The sequence below is a fragment of the Hordeum vulgare genome, chromosome 5H, assembly GCF_904849725.1.
Source record: "Hordeum vulgare subsp. vulgare chromosome 5H, MorexV3_pseudomolecules_assembly, whole genome shotgun sequence".
In the NCBI taxonomy this organism is placed as follows: Eukaryota; Viridiplantae; Streptophyta; class Magnoliopsida; order Poales; family Poaceae; genus Hordeum; species Hordeum vulgare.
In genome coordinates this window covers 1,224,423-1,242,064 of record NC_058522.1, presented here as the reverse complement: position 1 = coordinate 1,242,064, position 17,642 = coordinate 1,224,423, and the positions used below count along the sequence as shown (strand labels likewise).

Genomic DNA, 17,642 nt, shown 5'->3' with positions numbered 1-17,642 from the left:
TCAATTGATTCACTGATAGAACAACATTAAGACCAAACTAGCTCATAGATTCTTGTACTAAAGGAAATGATAAGCTTACACAAGGGTGGCAATCGGACTGCTGGAGTACCAGAGTATTGTTTCCTTGAGCGTCGGTTTTCAACCATGCGTGCTACGAGGTCATGGAAATATGTGTGTTATCTATTGCTACTAGCAGTCCATCCTGACATTTGCAAATGCACCATTCTCCTGATATAACTAATATATGCCTTTTTTTTTCCTTTTTGTCTTTTTCATTTTTTCCACTTTTCCTTTGTTCCCTTTATTCCTTGGATCTGGATGCTAGACATGTTCTTTATTCCATGGTTCTTTGTAAAAACAAAAGAGCAAAATAGCTTTGGTACGTATCTGTTCGTCTCACTCACACTTCTTTCATGTACTCAAGATTACCTTCACCCGGTGGCTTGGACTACATGTTGCTATGCACAGGAGCTCCATAAGATTCAGCCCTTGTTGAAATACGCTGCACATCTTTCTCATTCGCTTACGCTTATAAATAAATGTGTTGGTCGGTTAATGCAATTCAATCAAAACGGCACGGAGTGACCAGCCCCGGATTTTTTGAGCTGAAAACAGCTGAGCATTTAAGCATGCAATTCAACATGGCTAAGGAGATCGGCGCCTAATTTAAGAAGTGAAATTTTTTAGTGTAGCCTCAATTGATATATGAATCCTCCCTGATCTTCCTTTTTCCTCATGCATGTGAAGATAAAATAAAATCGAAATGTACAATAAATAAACTATTTTTCTGCTGTTTCCAGATAAATATGGTTCTAGTTATGATTGTCCAAATGTATACCTTTTTGAGTTAGACCAAGTTTTCACCGTAAATAGAAAAAGGAAAAAAAAGGTTTCACAAATTAATAGAAAATCAGACCAAGTTCTCAGAAGAATGCATCAACATGTACAAGATCAAATGAAGAGATTGTGAACATATATTTCATGATTGATCTGAATCTGATGGAACTGATTGGATGTTATAAATTTTGGTAGTTGAATCATATGCACACCGTCTCTCGTTTGTTAGCACATCAAATTCAATTGCGATGATTCCGCGCGCTGGCAAGATGTCCTATCGCTTTATGTCCGGCTGTGTGAGTGTGACTGTCAAGTGAGCTAAATTTGTGATACTTCCTCCATTCCACAATGTAGTGCGCATGCGCTTTGCGAGGTCTAAATTTCACCATAAATTTAACCAATGAGACAGATTGCGATGGGAGCAAAAGTTATATTATTGAATTCGTATATGAATGAAGTTTTTGATGGTACAGTTTTTCCTTCCGTTGCAATCATCCACATTGATTAAATCCATTGTTAAACTTAAAACTTAAAAACCGAGGACGCACTATATTATGGAATGGAGGGAGTAGAAGCTTTAGACAGTAGGAGAATCATGTGTTCCAAACTCCAAAGTGTGAACAATACGGTATTTGGCACTTTGGCCTCCCTTTGATCGATGTTGTCTTCGATCCCTGACGTACTCCCTTGTATCTAGTTGCCGGGCTTCATGGAGCCCTTTATTAGAAACGTTCAAAAATCACATTCTGAAGCTTTGAAAAATAAAAAATAAACCATACATTAACATATGGGTGTATACTATATGCATGTAAATTTTGAGGATAAAATACATTGATTCGTAAGATACACAAAAAAATGAAAATCATTGGTTTTATATAGGGAACGGTGCACAGTGCACCATGCTGTTCACTATTTTCAAAATTAGCAATTTTTCATCTTTGTCTAGCTCACGATGTCAATGTATTTTCTCATGAAAATTTGCACCCATGTACAGTATACATTTGCATGGCATTGTGTGCCTTTTTTCAGATTTTTTAAAAACTTCAAAATATCTGGTTGACTTTTTCAATAAGAACAAGCATCGACAAAATGCATTTCTTATCTATTTATTGACTTCTAGAAAATGAAAACCAGTTCAGGCTGGCTTTTGCTTGCTTGTTGAAAAAGTTTTTGATGGTATCTTTTCTGAAAACTGAGCTCATTTATACATAACCGTCCATTTGGACAATATGAACGGGCATTCTCCCTTGATAAAATAAAATAAACAATTAGACCTATATATATGTGATGATGACTAGTGGGTGCGACTTGTCTCACTTATAGCATGATATGGTGCAGCCTCACATCAAGCAATGCCAAAACTCGCGGGGAGGCCACCGCGATGGGATCCCGCGGCTGCAACCTAGATGCAGCTCCCGCGCCGCGCCATCGAAGACGAAGCGGGCGAGCAGGGAGAAGAGCTAACACGGGAAGGGTGAAATACCGTAGAACGATTGTTATGCGGTTTGAGTTCAAAAAAAACACGGGAAGGCTGGAGAGGAGGTAGAAGAAGTCCCGCCGTTGCCACAGGCCGGCTGAAGGCCGCCGTCAACGGCGGCAAGGAGAGGCCTAATCGCCCCCGAGTCGCCCCCGAGTCGCCTACGTGAGACGACGCGAGGGGGGGTGGGGAATCTTCACCACCCTGGTATTACTACCAATATTACATATATTTAACCCAAATGATAATGTCCACACGTGTGACATGTTTCTACTTTGCCCTCATGCCAACTCTTATTTTACCCAAATGATAATATCCATTCTGTTTTGCATGAATCTTCAAGGAATCTGTTGAAATTTCAGTGCAACGTAGGCATCATCGTGTTTGTGGGCGTTTGAGAGTTCGCCCACACGACCCGCATCGTGTGGTAGACAGCTACGATCTGTGGGCAAACCAGTTTCTGTCCACATAGTCACCACCTAGTCCACGCGTGTGTGGGCGAACTGTTTTTCGCCCACACAACGCTCGTCTGTTGCTAGATGGCAACTGTGTTTGTGCGTATGTGGCAACTAGGTAAACTCACATGGCAACTATGATTGATTGCTAGATGACAACTGCAGTTGCGCGTACGTGCCAACCTGATAAACATATGTGGCAACTATGATTAACATACATAACAATTATGGTTGGACCACATGTGACAACTAGTTAAACACATATGAAAACTATCTCCGGATAACTAAAGTGTCATCCCGGAGGTCACTATAGTTAACCAAAACAGAGCGAGTTGTCATGTTTTCTCAACTACATTTGCCACCTCGGATTACTAAAATTGTCATTCTTGAGGGATAACTAAAGTGTCATCCCGCGGGTAACAAACGTAGTTGCACCACACGCAGGGATGGGAATGAATAATACTTGTTGGGAGTGTGGTCCAAAGTAGTTGCGCCTACACGCGTTTTAGAACCGAACAGGTTCCTCTTTCTTACATGACATGTTTAACAGCCATCGGCTTAGAACATAACCAATATAACTCCAAGACAATCTTCCTTGCCCTTGGCAAACAAAGAGAGAATCGGCTCAAGGGCATATGATGTGACTTGTGATATAGGCCTTCCAACCGCTTTTAACAAGATAATTAAGCTACTGTAATTTAATTTGTGGTAGCTTTAGAAACACCATCTACACTACTAGTAAATATATGTAATCTTGCAACAGACTGTAAATACTAGTAAATATATGTAATCCCGCTAGAGATCCGGTCAGCGGCACAGAGCATGGTGGTGGTCTTCAACATGGCCTTCACCTTCATCATCGCCCATATCTTCATCATGATGCTCTACCACTTCAAGTTCGGCCCCTTCTACTTCTTTGGCGTCTGCGAGCTCCTCATGACCGCCTTCATCTAGTTCTTCCTGCCGGAGACCAAGGGCATCCCCATCGAGGAGATGGGCCGGATCTAGGCCACGCATTGGTACTAGAAGCGCTTCCGTGCTTTGTTGAGGGCAATGGCAGACTCCGAAATGTCCACTTGACGTCATCCAACGCCGTATGACCAACATCGATGGACTGGCTCAGTCCATCATAGTTTTGATGATTGATCTCCTTTGGCTAGATATATATCCCTAGTGTGGTCGTTAGCTAGAGGATGTTTATCATAGAGTTAGTTATTAATTAGTTTGGGGAAAACCTAGTTAATTATGTGGATTAATGTTGATGCGTAGCAGGAATTGAACGACTCGACAAATTAATCTACTACTACTGTGCCGATCCTGGTAAATAATATACCACGACTTTGGTGTTTAGAGATTGAAGAGCGTCCATTTACGACGTACAAATCCATATATATGTAACCAAATGTTGGGAAGCAGTAAGTTATAATTATATGCCCTTAAGCAGCAACACAACACCAATCAAGATCAAATCAAACAATCAGAAATTGTAATGAAGCGAAACACATGACAACAACAGTTCTTTTAGTAGCACACCACACCACACCACACCAATCAAGATGAATCGAAAGATCAAAAAAGTAGTGAATCGAAACACATGACACGGGCAGTTTTTTAGTAGCACATCACACCAGACCACACAGCACCAATCAAGATGAACGACAGAACAGAAAAGTAGTGAATCGAAACACATGACTAGTAGTACTTGTGTACGACTTAAACATCACAACGAGCGTTGTTAGGCGTGGCGGGCTCTGGCCGGCTGATGATCCCGACGTGGGTGAGCAAGGCCCACAGGAGCGTTATCAGCTCCCCGCCCCGCGCAATGGCCTCGGCGTGAGCGTCCGAGGGGGCGGCATAGAGGATCATCTCGGACCAGAAGTCCATGAGGACCTCCCATGCCTCCTCTTCTCCTTTATCCTCCAACAGCTCAATCAGCTTCTTGCCGAGCTCTGCGCCATTCTTATGATCAAAGTAGGCGCAGTAGCGTGACAAGTGTGTGGCGGCGATCTTATGATCAAAGTCAGCCTTCCCCGATCTACTCACTTCCAGGATGCTCGTGGCAATGTGAGCCACCAGCATTGTATTAGCAATACCTTTGACGCCATTGGACTGTGAGAAAGGGTTGTTGTCGGCCTGCAGTTGTAGCCTTGTGCATAGGGATGCCACGCCATTGCTTCGGTTCCTCAGTGGCTTGAGGACGGCAGTCTTCACAGCTGTCGGTACCTTCTTCCGGTCAAGCACAAGGATGAGGCGATGAAGAAGAGCCAGTGGAGTTGTTCTTGGGTTGAGGGTCAATACTGAGCACTGGTTCATTTTGTCCACCCAATGATTTAGCAGCTTGCATTTTCTGCGTAGCACAAGGCCTAGTAACTTGTTCTTCCAAGGTGATTGCTGCCAAGAAGAAGCATGCCTAACATAGTGGCAGATGAGGGATACTTTAGTCCACTTAGAGCAGATGTAAGAAGCAATCTCCCGCAGCTCGGAAAGCACAACTAGTGACGCAAGTAAAAATACGGGTACATCATCCAAGTACCACTTTCCATAATGTTTCCAGGTCAATGTATCACATTCCATGATACATTCAATCTGTGAATCATTCCATGAAGCTTCCCCCGGCATATAAAGAGTTTCATCCAACATATAGAACAAGCTCTAACCCATGCTTAAGAGAGATATAAATATGCTCAAAATGGGCAGCCAACTCCTCGAATATGAGGTTGTGAGAGATGAACAATAATAATCGTGAAGGAAAGAAAGCTCAAGTGTAATCACATCAAATGCTCTTTCATCATCACTATCCTGGAGCAACATGTGTGGCAATAAGTTATAGGCCTTCATGAAACAAGTCTCAACAATTGTATGCCTTGCAAATCGGCATCTTAGCAGCTTGAACAACGCGAATGAAAAGCATAAATCTTTAAACTGTTCCCTTGAAGACCTCGGAAGCATGTCATCCTGCAACTGCCAAACTTTGTCAATGGTCACTAAGCTGTTGTTTTCAATCCTTGCCCCATCAGCTTGGTTGGATAACAATTTGAGACTGTAACCACAAGGCACCCTTTTAAGATTTATCAATCTTATGTCCTCTCCTGCAACTATGAGTGGAGGAAGGGAATGCTCAGTTGTTGGCCCGACATGCTGCTTTTCATCTTTTAGCTGCTCCATGTATCCAACAATGAGATGTGGATTGCGCCCAAATGCTAACGAACTTCTTGCACTGTACCATGCATAATATTTGAGAAGGAGTTTAGCAACGATAAGAGCAAAGGATGGAAGAAGGACCAATACGTCTCCGGGCTCCACATTCTTTAGCGACCATTGTCTCGGTGAATAAAAATCCTTTCCTAGCAAATTAACGGCAAGGTAGGAAGTCCATATTGCTTGAACAAGCAGTACTGTGGCAGGAGGGGTGATGTTGCGACCTTCCTTATCATCACCAGCAACTATTGCAGTGGTGTTGAGGCCAGCAATCTGAATAAGACTAGCCCATACGAAGACAGAGATGATGTGGTCCTGTGTGTGACAACTCCCTGATATGATGTGTGGACCAGAGAAAATGGCGATGACATCTTGATTACCAATGGTAGAGTTAACATACGAGAGGATGGGCAGGAACAAGGTGTTGCACTGGTGGAAAAACAGGCTTCCGTCCAGCCCCATAAGTCGCGAAGCTGTAGGAACCGCGACTAATGGGACCTTTAGTCGCGGTTCTGGAGGTGAACCGCGACCAAAGGCCTGGGCCCAGGGCGCTCGGTGGCCAGCTGGTGCACGTGAGGGGCTTTAGTCGCGGTTGGCCAGGACAACCGCGACTAAAGGCCTTCGGGCACCTTTAGTCACGGTTTGCCAGGCCAACCGCAACTAAAGCCCCTCCCCTATATATACCCATCCAGCAGCCAACACTTAGCCATTTAGAGCCATTCTCTTCACACTTAGGGTTTAGGTTTGCTTTTGGTTCCTCTTATGCACATAAGGTGTTTGATGAAATGCCCCAAGAGCATGAAACAAACATGACATGAAGTGTTGGAGCCACACTCCTCGATCGCGGTTAGCAACTTGATGAACCTTTGATGTGTCATTGATAAAATATGCATGTGTGTAGTTCATTGTTTAATTTATATTGTTTGTAGCTAGTTAGTTTAACAAATGCATGATGGTTAATTATATATTTTATATTATAATAATGCAGATGAATCGGCAATGGATGTACGTTAACCGACTCTCCGGCGAGTTCACTACGGGTTTGAAAGATTTCCTCGTAGTGGCTAATGCGAACAAGCGGGGGGGTTTTGTTATCTGTCCATGTGTTAACTGTAAGAATCAGAAGGGTTACTCTTCCTCAAGAGATGTTCACATGCATCTGCTTCGGCACGGTTTCATGCCAAGCTATAATTGTTGGACCAAGCATGGAGAAACAGGGGTTATAATGGAAGAAGATGAAGAAGGGGATGATTTCATCGATGAAAGCTATCTTGCTCATTTCGGTGATACTTTCATGGAGGATGCTGAAGGTGAAGGGGAAGGTGAAGAAGAGGCACGTGATGATCCCGTTGATGATCTTGGTCGGACCATTGCTGATGCACGGAGACGCTGCGAAACTGAAAAGGAGAGGGAGAATTTGGATCGCATGTTAGAGGATCACAGAAAGGCGCTGTACCCCGGATGCGATGATGGTCTGAAAAAGCTGGGCTGCACACTGGATTTGCTGAAATGGAAGGCAGAGGCAGGTGTAGCTGACTCGGCATTTGAAAACTTGCTGAAAATGTTGAAGAATATGTTTCCAAAGGATAACGAGTTGCCCACCAGTACGTACGAAGCAAAGAAGGTTGTCTGCCCTCTAGGTTTAGAGGTTCTGAAGATACATGCATGCATCAACGACTGCATCCTCTACCGCGGTGAATACGAGAATTTGAATGAATGCCCGGTATGCACTGCATTGCGTTATAAGATCAGAGGCGATGACCCTGGTGACGATGTTGAGGGCCAGAAACCCAGGAAGAGGGTTCCCGCCAAGGTGATGTGGTATGCTCCTATAATACCACGGTTGAAACGTCTGTTCAGGAACAAAGAGCATGCCAAGTTGTTGCGATGGCACAAAGAGGACCGTAAGTCGGACGGGGAGTTGAGACACACCGCAGATGGAACGCAATGGAGAAAGATCGACAGATGGTTCAAAGATTTTGCAGCTGACGCAAGGAACATAAGATTTGCTCTAAGTACGGATGGCATGAATCCTTTTGGCGAGCAGAGCTCCAGCCATAGCACCTGGCCCGTGACTCTATGCATCTACAACCTTCCTCCTTGGTTGTGCATGAAGCGGAAGTTCATTATGATGCCAGTGCTCATCCAAGGTCCGAAGCAACCCGGCAACGACATCGATGTGTACCTAAGGCCATTAGTTGATGAACTTTTACAGCTGTGGGGTGGTGTCCGTGTGTGGGATGAGCACAAACAAGAGGAATTTGACCTACGAGCGTTGCTTTTCGTAACCATCAACGATTGGCCTGCTCTTAGTAACCTTTCGGGACTGTCAAATAAGGGATACAATGCATGCACGCACTGCTTACATGAGACTGAAAGTGTACATTTGCCAAATTGTAAGAAGAACGTGTACCTTGGGCATCGTCGATTTCTTTCGAAAATTCATCCAGTAAGAAAGAAAGGCAAGCATTACAACGGCAAGGAAGATCACCGGCCGAAGCCTGCGGAACGCACTGGTGCTGAGGTATTTGATATGGTCAAGGATTTGAAAGTCATCTTTGGAAAGGGTCCTGGCGGACAATCAGTTCCGAAGGGAGCTGACGGGCACGCAGCCATGTGGAAGAAGAAATCTATATTCTGGGAGCTAGAATATTGGAAAGTCCTAGATGTCCGCTCTGCAATCGACGTGATGCACGTTACGAAGAATATTTGCGTGAACCTCCTAAGCTTCTTGGGCGTGTATGGGAAGACAAATGATACAAAGGAAGCACGGCAGGACCAGCAACGTTTGAAAGACCCTGATGACCGGCATCCGGAATGGTTTCAAGGTCGTGCCAGCTACGCTCTGACCAAAGAAGAGAAGGTCATCTTTTTTGAATGCCTGAGCAGTATGAAGGTCCCGTCTGGATTCTCGTCCAATATAAAGGGAATAATAAACATGGCGGAGAAAAAGTTCCAAAACCTGAAGTCTCACGACTGCCACGTGATTATGACGCAATTGCTTCCGATTGCTTTGAGGGGGCTCCTGCCGGAAAATGTTCGAGTAGCCATTGTGAAGCTATGTGCATTCCTCAATGCAATCTCTCAGAAGGTAATCAATCCAGAAGTTCTACCACGGTTACAGAACGATGTGATCCAATGTCTTGTCAGTTTCGAGTTGGTGTTCCCGCCATCCTTCTTCAATATTATGACGCACCTCCTGGTTCACCTAGTCGAAGAGATTTTCGTTCTCGGTCCTGTATTTCTACACAATATGTTCCCCTTCGAGAGGTTCATGGGAGTATTAAAGAAATATGTTCGTAACCGTGCTAGGCCAGAAGGAAGCATCGCCAAGGGCTATGGAAATGAGGAGGTAATTGAGTTTTGTGTTGACTTTGTTCCTGACCTTAAGCCGATTGGTCTTCCTCGATCGCGGCACGAGGGGAGACTAAGTGGAAAAGGCACGATCGGAAGGAAATCAACGATATGTATGGACGGCCATTCTCTGACTGAAGCACACCACACTGTACTGACCAATTCCAGCTTGGTGGCTCCGTACTTTGAGAAACACAAGAATATTTTACGCTCTGACAACCCGGGGAAGCCTGAATCCTGGATTAGGAAGGCCCACATGGAGACTTTCGGCAGTTGGTTGAGAAAACATTTAATGAATGACAATGATGTTGTAGATCAGCTGTACATGTTGGCCAAGACACCATCTTCGACTATAACGACTTTCCAAGGGTACGAGATAAATGGGAATACATTTTACACGATCGCCCAAGATAAAAAGAGCACCAACCAAAACAGTGGTGTCCGCTTTGATGCAGCAACCGAGAATGGGCAAGAGGTCACATATTATGGTTACATAGAGGAGATATGGGAACTTGACTATGGACCCTCCTTTAAGGTCCCTTTGTTCCGGTGCAAATGGTTCAAGCTAACAGGAGGTGGGGTAAAGGTGGACCAGCAATACGGAATGACAATGGTGGATTTCAACAATCTTGGTTACCTTGACGAACCATTCGTCCTAGCGAAAGATGTCGCTCAGGTTTTCTATGTGAAGGACATGAGTAGCAAACCGAGGAAACGGAAAGATAAGAAAACGATCAGTACATCATGCGATGATCCAAAGCGCCACATTGTTCTTTCAGGGAAAAGAAACATCGTGGGAGTGGAGGACAAGACAGACATGTCAGAAGATTATAATATGTTTGCTGAAATTCCGCCCTTCAAAGTGAACACCGACCCAAGCATTAAGTTAAATGATGAGGATGCTCCATGGATACGGCACAATCGTAAGCAAGCAGGGACACAAGGGAAGAAATGATGTGCAATAATTTATTGTACCAAACTTTGTTGAATGGATCATGTGAATTATATTACCCGTGATGTGTTTGGTGTCCATTTTCGAATGATTCGAGATACCACTGATGATACATGAAATTTGGAGTGATTTAGTCATACTCCTTCCTAGGCGTATAATATGCATACTCGTAGTCTTCATAGCCGCCGTCGTCGTTGTAGTGGTAGTCGTCGCCTTCTAAGTTGCCGCCGTCGTCGTCGCTGCTGTCGTCGCTGTCGTCGGGCGGCGCTCGTGGCTCGAACTGAGGGTAGCGCAGGCGGGGGATATCGCCGGCCGTGATGTAGTCCATGACGCTCTGCAGAGTCCGGCCGTACCACCATAGCCGACGGCCGGCCTCGTGGAAGTTCCCAGGAGGCAGACCGTCCTCCTCATACCTGGCGAGCGCCCTCTCACGCCGATTGATGAAGAAGGCGTCCCAAGTATGCTGGTTATCGGGATGCCAGCGGGGATTCATCCGCTGCTCCGGCGTGAGGTCGAGGTAGTAGTGGTTCGTGATGGCCGCCCGGCGCGCAGTACCCTGAGGGACGGGAGGGACCGGCACGCCGCCGGCGCTTAGGCTCCAGCCGGTGGGGACGCGGTAGCCCGGTGGACAAGGGTAGTTCGAGGCGCAAAGCTCCTCCACCTGCTGGTAGGTTAGAGTGGGTGCGGTGGAAGCCATGAGAGAGTGATGAGAGATTGTAGAGATGTGATAATGCTGGCCAAGCCGGGCTACATATATGTAGTGAGAAATGGCGGGAAAAATGGGAGCGGGAAGACAGGAGGCGGGAAGACAGGAGGCGGGAAGAAAGTGGCGGGAAGAAAGAGGCGGGAAGACAGGGAAGAAATGGCGGGAAGAAGAGGAATCCAGAGCTGGTCATCTAACCTTTAGTCCCGGCTGGTTGGTGCAACCGGGACTAAAGGCCAGACCAACCGCGACTAAAGGTCGTTGCGCGCGGGGAACGCAAAAACGACCTCTCAGCGGGCGGATAGGAGAAGAAAGGGGCGGCGCGCTCACGGCTCGGGCGAGAGGCCTCTCAGCGGGGCATCACAGCCACCGCACCAGGCAGGCGTGAGCAAGATGGGTCGAGGCCGAAGGCCGGCCCAGGCCGGGGGGGAGAGAGGCTGTGGCCAATGTTCCCTTTAAATGGATTCTCTTTTTTCTGTCCCGTTTTAGGCAGATTCAATGTATTGTCTCTATGCATATTTTTCCTACGAAAATATGCTTAGAAAACAGAAAATAAAATGTTTGAAGTTTCTATAAAAGCAATGATGATTTTTCTGAAAAGAAAAAGATAAAAGGTTCTGAAAATAAAAGAAGATTTGGGGGGGGGCCTTTAGTCGCGGTTGGTCTGGCAAACCGCGACTAAAGGTTACCCTTTAGTCGCGGGTCGCCTCCCCAACCGCGACTAAAGGGGGGGGGGGGCGCGGGAACGCAAAAAACCCGCCAAAAACCCTTTAGTCGCGGTTGGGGAGGCGACCCGCGACTAAAGGGTACCTTTAGTCGCGGGTCTCGTCCCCAACCGCGACTAAAGGGGGGGGCTATAAATACAAGTGCGGGTCGCCTCCCCTGCCGCCGTCTTCTCCATCTCTCTCGTCTTCTCCGATTCTCTGCCGTGCGCGCCGAAGGCCTGCCGCCGCCGTCGCCCTCGCCCTCGTCGACGCCGCCCGCCGTCGCCCTCGCCGTCGTCGCCGCCCGCCGTCGCCCTCGCCCGCGACTAAAGGGTTCACCCCTATCCTTTCATCTTTCCCGCGCCGCGCCCGCCTTCCTCGCTTCCTGTCGCCGCCTTCCTCGCTTCCTCCGCTCGAAGCATTGCGCTCGTCGCTGCGCTCATAGCCGCCCTCGTCCCCGCGCCCATCGATGCCGACAGGGCTCGCAGAAAAAGAACGTCTTGGAAGAACGTCTTGGAAGAACGTCTTGGAAGAAAAAGAACGTCTTGGAAGAACGTCTTGGAAGAACGTCTTGGAAGAAAAAGAACGTCTTGGAAGAACGTCTTGGAAGAAAAAGAACGTCTTGGAAGAACGTCTTGGAAGAAAAAGAACAGAGACTATCTATTTAAAAGTTTCATCGAATATAAAAAGTTTCATCGAATATGAAAAAGAACAGAGACTATCAAATATGAAAAAGTTTCATCGAATATAAAAAGATCATCGAGTTAAAAAATCATCAATTTAAATAATTAATCAATCTAAATTGAAAAAAATTAGCGAATTTGGAAAAGTTCACCATTTTTGGTTGAGTTTAAGACTATCTATTTTGGTTGAGTTATTGCAGGACATGATTTTGGGAATGTATCAATTATCTTTTAGATTATTTCAAGTTACTTTATTTGTGTAGTTTAAATTATGTGTGGGATCAATTGTGAGTATCAAAAAATCAACAGAAAACCAAGAAGAGAGGGAGTCATGGGACGAAAAAACAAAGGGAGTAGGAGAGGCAACGGAACCAACTCCTCTTTTAATAATGAGATACTTACATAATATTTACTCCCTCCGTTTTTAAATAATTATAGTCAAAAAAAGATAGTCTAGTTTTTTTAACTACAATTATTTAGGAACAAAGAAAGTATTTTATCGATGCACCTGCACAGTCCCGGGTCTCATACTCGTGTGGTTAGTACACACGGCAGTGATGAGAAAAAAAGTATGGTCCCGGGTCTCCCTCTCCGTGACGCCGTCGTCTGCCGCCCCGTCTCGCGCTCTACCGCGACACCCTCTCCCACCCCTTCCTCGCCCCCTCCTTTTGCCACCGCCCTTTCGCCACCGCCACCGCCACCGCCCCCCTTCTTCACTTAATTAATTTGTTTTTACTACGTGTTTTCAGGACTGACATAATGGCGGACGATAGAGCTGACCCGATTATGGACAACTATGATCCGGACGGTGAAGCACATATGTTCGGCATCATAAACGGCGATATTCTATATGTGCCGACCGGAGAAGAAGAAGATGATATCTCTTCTTATCTGAACCTTGACGGTGAAGATGAAGGGCGCCGTCAGCAAGATGATGCCGAACAAACGTCGATAAACGACGATCTTCAAATGGAAGTAGCAACCACCTCCGGCGCCGAGGTATATATATACATTGAGCCTCTGGTGATACAAACTAACTGATTTGAATAAATATGTGTGTACTAACGCGCGCGACTCTCTTTCTTATTTTAGCCCTCGGCCGGATCGTCGAAACAATCGAGTACGTCGTCAAAGCGTGGCGCAACCAAGACGATGAAACAAGGAGAAACATGCACCATCGAGGTTGTCGACAGTGCAACCGGCAGGCCGCTGGAGCCCCGCAAGAACGCCACCAAGTTTGTCAGCCAATGCGGAGCCGTTGTTAGAGACAACGTCTCGATCACCGTCCAGGAGTGGAATGAGCCAAAGAAGGCACGAATTGCTGCAGGTTTCACTTTTGTCGATAAGAGAACAAAAAAAGATTGCTTCAAGAAGCTTATGGAACATTTCGTTCTACCTCCGGAATACAACAAATTCGATGAGGAGGGTAACAAGATTGAGGAAAACAAGGAGAGGAGGAGGCTAGTCAAACAGTTCGCTCTTCATAAGATGGCCGACGCATTCCGGAAATTCAAGCAAAATCTAGCCCATGACTTTGTCAAGCAGAACAAGACTCCGGATTTCAAAGGACAATATGAGAAACTGAAACATGATTGGCCAGAATTTGTGAAGCAAAAGAAATCGGAGCAGTTCATTCAAATATCGAAAAAAATAAGGAAAATGCGGCTAAGAAGGAGTACAATCATATTATGGGGCCAGGAGGGTATCGCATTTTGTTGCCTAGGTTGGAGAAGATGGAGAACGAGCTGAGGGCGCGAGGAATCCGTCCAGGTACGGAGGGATGGGACCCAAGGGCCAAAAGCTGGTGGTACGGGCATGGGGGAACGCTGAACCCGGAGACAGGGGAGTGTGTTTACCGGGGCAAATTAATTAAACCCACCCAAGCCCTTATTGACGCAATGAGGGATGCTCAAGAGGGGAAGATCAAGTTCAACAGAGAGAACGACGCGCTGACAAAAGCCCTCGGGAATCCTGAACACGGAGGACGTGTACGAGGCATGGGGCACATTCCGTGGAAAATAGGGTTCCCCCAGAACGATGACCCGTACGGTTACAGAAGCCGTAAGAGAAAGATGGATCGGGAAGCAGATGTTGTGGCGCGGTTGGCATCGGAAATGGATGTGATGAAGAAAACCATGAGTGTACTAGTAGCCGAAAGAGATGCAGCTCGGGTGCAGCATGAAGATCATCCAGCGGATCTCGGAAGCCAGCAGTGGAGAAGCAGCGTGGCTTCCACGGAGGCCCCACCGGCTGGTGCAGATGCACCGACGATCGAAATTAATGCACCGGAGCCTCTGGTGGTCGAAATTACTGCACCGGAGCCTCTGGTGGTCGAAATTACTGCACCGGAGCCTCCTCGCTACCCCGTGGACGATATAAAGGAGATGAAAGAATGTCATCTGTATTATCCTATCGGGAACATGTCCATGAAGGTAGCCATCGGCAGTGCTTTACCATGTTTACCTGGAGCACTCCACCACAACAACCCCATTCAAGATGGCTATGCTCGTGTCACGGTGGAGGACATAGTCCAAGGGTTTGAGGACCTGGAGATTGACATTGCTACACCTGAAGGGGAGAAAAGACTTGGAGATGTCAAGCGCCATTTCATTCTATGGCAAAAGAAGTTTATCAAGTTTCCAGGCGAGGCGCCAAGGACAACAAGTCCACCCCCCTACGGTGGTGGTGGTGGCGGTGGCGGTGGTGGTGGTGGTGGTGGTGGTGGCGGTTCACCTACACCTCCGTCACGTCAGCCGACGCCCCCCAGTCCACAACGTCCGGCGGGTGATCAGACGCCGCCCCCCAGTCCTCGTCCGGCGGGTGATCAGACGCCGCCCCCCAATCCACCTCTGGCAAAGAAGCAGAAGCAGAAGCAGTCCTGGATTATTAACCCGGACCCTTATGTACCTAAGACCACAAAGGTACCGGAGCCATCACTGAAGCCTCTCCCCACAAGGCCTTGGGAACGTAGTGCCGAGGAAGTCGACGCGGCCGCGGCTGCTGATTTGGAGAAATGGAAGGCGGACTGCAAGAAGAAAAGAGAGCCCGAGCCCAAGCCAGTATTTTCTGATGAGCAAAAGAAGTGGGCTAAGTCATTTTTGAGCACACCGTCCCAAGCCGCGAAGAATCTGCCTGACGACTATGCACGTGAACTTCGCAGGCAGGCACTCATGTTCAAGGAGAACAAAGAGCGGGAGAAGGCCGAAAGTAAAAAAAGCGGGAAACAAGTTGCCCAGCTCGGGGAACAAAGTAAACAATCGATTGCCCCGCTTATAGTGGAAGCCGCCGGTCCGGATGCCCCCGAGATCATACAAGCTGCGGCAGCACAGGGATTGACTGCAACGAGTGCCAGAGAACAAGCGGCCAACTTAGGTATTACTCTTCGTGAACTGTTAGGCCTTGATGAGGCGCCAGTGAAGGAGGTAGTAATTACATATGTCAAGAATGGGCCTCTCGTCGAGCCTGCGCAGGAAAAGGATCTACCTCCACAAATGAAAGGTCTGCTGAAATGGTACAAGGGTTACATAAAAAATAAAAACGCCAAAGATTATATTTATGCGGAAGTTAGACATGAGCATCACTTCAAACATTACTATGTACAAATTGAACTGAGTGAATTGTTCCAGCTTTTCAATCTGCGCGATCTCGACAAATCTATCATCAGTTGCTACGTTCTGTAAGTGTTTTATTTCTACCCCATCTCGTTCATATTGCCTGCACTATATATATGTCCTAACTATATTGTTGTGTCCGCTATTATACATGCAGAATGAAGATTAAGGAATGCAGAGTAAGGAACATCCATGATGTTGGGTTCATTGACCCACACATCGTTAATGGACATGTGTTGGAGCATCACCCCGCCGACATGGAGGCAGACCTGTGGCAGTTTCTTACAAAGCAGGAACTCAAAAGTGATATTCTATTTCCTTACCATTTTGGGTGAGTGTTTCTGTCTTGAGCACATTCTCTTTTGTTTACTCCATGCATGGTATGTGGCCGGCTAATCGATGAGTTATGCATGACGTACTGTGCATGTATCGTGTCCGCAGGTTCCACTGGATTCTGCTAGTAATTAAAGTTAACACCTCAGAATGTCTCGTCCACGACTCTCTGAATATGGATCCAAAGCTTTGGGGCGGCATGAGAAGAATGCTGCAGAAGTAATTATTTTCATTCATTTGCGCTCTATATCGATCGGCCTATTTCGTTCATTTCCTAATATCAAGTAACTAATAACTCTCTTGTTCATTTAATTTTCTTTGCCTCGTAGGGTTTGGAGACGGTTCGTAGATACAAAGGTCGGTGAATTCAAAAAAGAGCTAGAATTCAAAAGGTCAAAGCCTAAGAATGCTGGGGATATTCAGCCAGCGGGGACCAATCTATGTGGATACTATGTCTGTGAGATGATCCGGAGATACACCTCTGAGCGGGTTCCGAGTGATACCAATGCGGGGAGGAATAACCTCCGGATGATGCTTAGTCCAGAAGCTCGCTTTCGACCACTTCAAGAGGAACTAGCTGGATGGTTCAGCAGGGAAGTCCTCCATCCTAAAGGAGAACACCATTACGAGGACGTAGAACTTTATATGCATTAAATTATGTATGGAAACTTGTTCAAAATTGTATATGGTCATCCGATGATATTGAATATATATTGTATATTCCTCTTGAATTCTTTTTGGTTCTAATTTCAAATTTGTTTGAAATTGTACATTCATATGCATGTATGTAGTACCGTAGAATATATGAAATTCCTTCAAAATTAAAATAAAGCACAAAAGAAATAAAACAATACAAATTAAAAAGAAAACAGGTTTAGGGGGGGGGGGCGCGCGCGCTAAAACCCTAAACCTGTGGCGGCCTTTAGTCGCGGTTGGCCAGAAGAACCGCGACTAAAGGTCCTCCGCCCCGACGGCCGCCTGGCGCCCACGTGGACGGGCCTTTAGTCGCGGTTCTTAAGAAACCGCGACTAAAGGTGGGGGGCTTTAGTCGCGCTTAGTTGGTCGCGGTTGCGCAACCGCGACTAATGGCAGTTGCGAACCGCGACCAAAGGCCTTTTTTCCACCAGTGTTGGCACCAACGAAGAGGAAGCCGGTCAGGGGATGGTGACGGAAGCGCTGACCATAGGCACCGATCCCGACCATAACTCCTATCACGATGGTGCTCGCCACCAGAAGAGCATTCACTCGCACCAATTGCCCATCTATGTGATTAGAGAAGTCACGGATTGCTTCATCAGAGCAGTTTCCGGTGCCCATGATCTGCTTAACACACAT

At 46.6% G+C, this 17,642-nt stretch overlaps 1 pseudogene; it reads right to left on the bottom strand.

Moving 5' to 3' along the window:
• Positions 1-4,482: 4,482 nt before the first annotated feature.
• Positions 4,483-17,642, bottom strand: LOC123452428 (annotated as a pseudogene).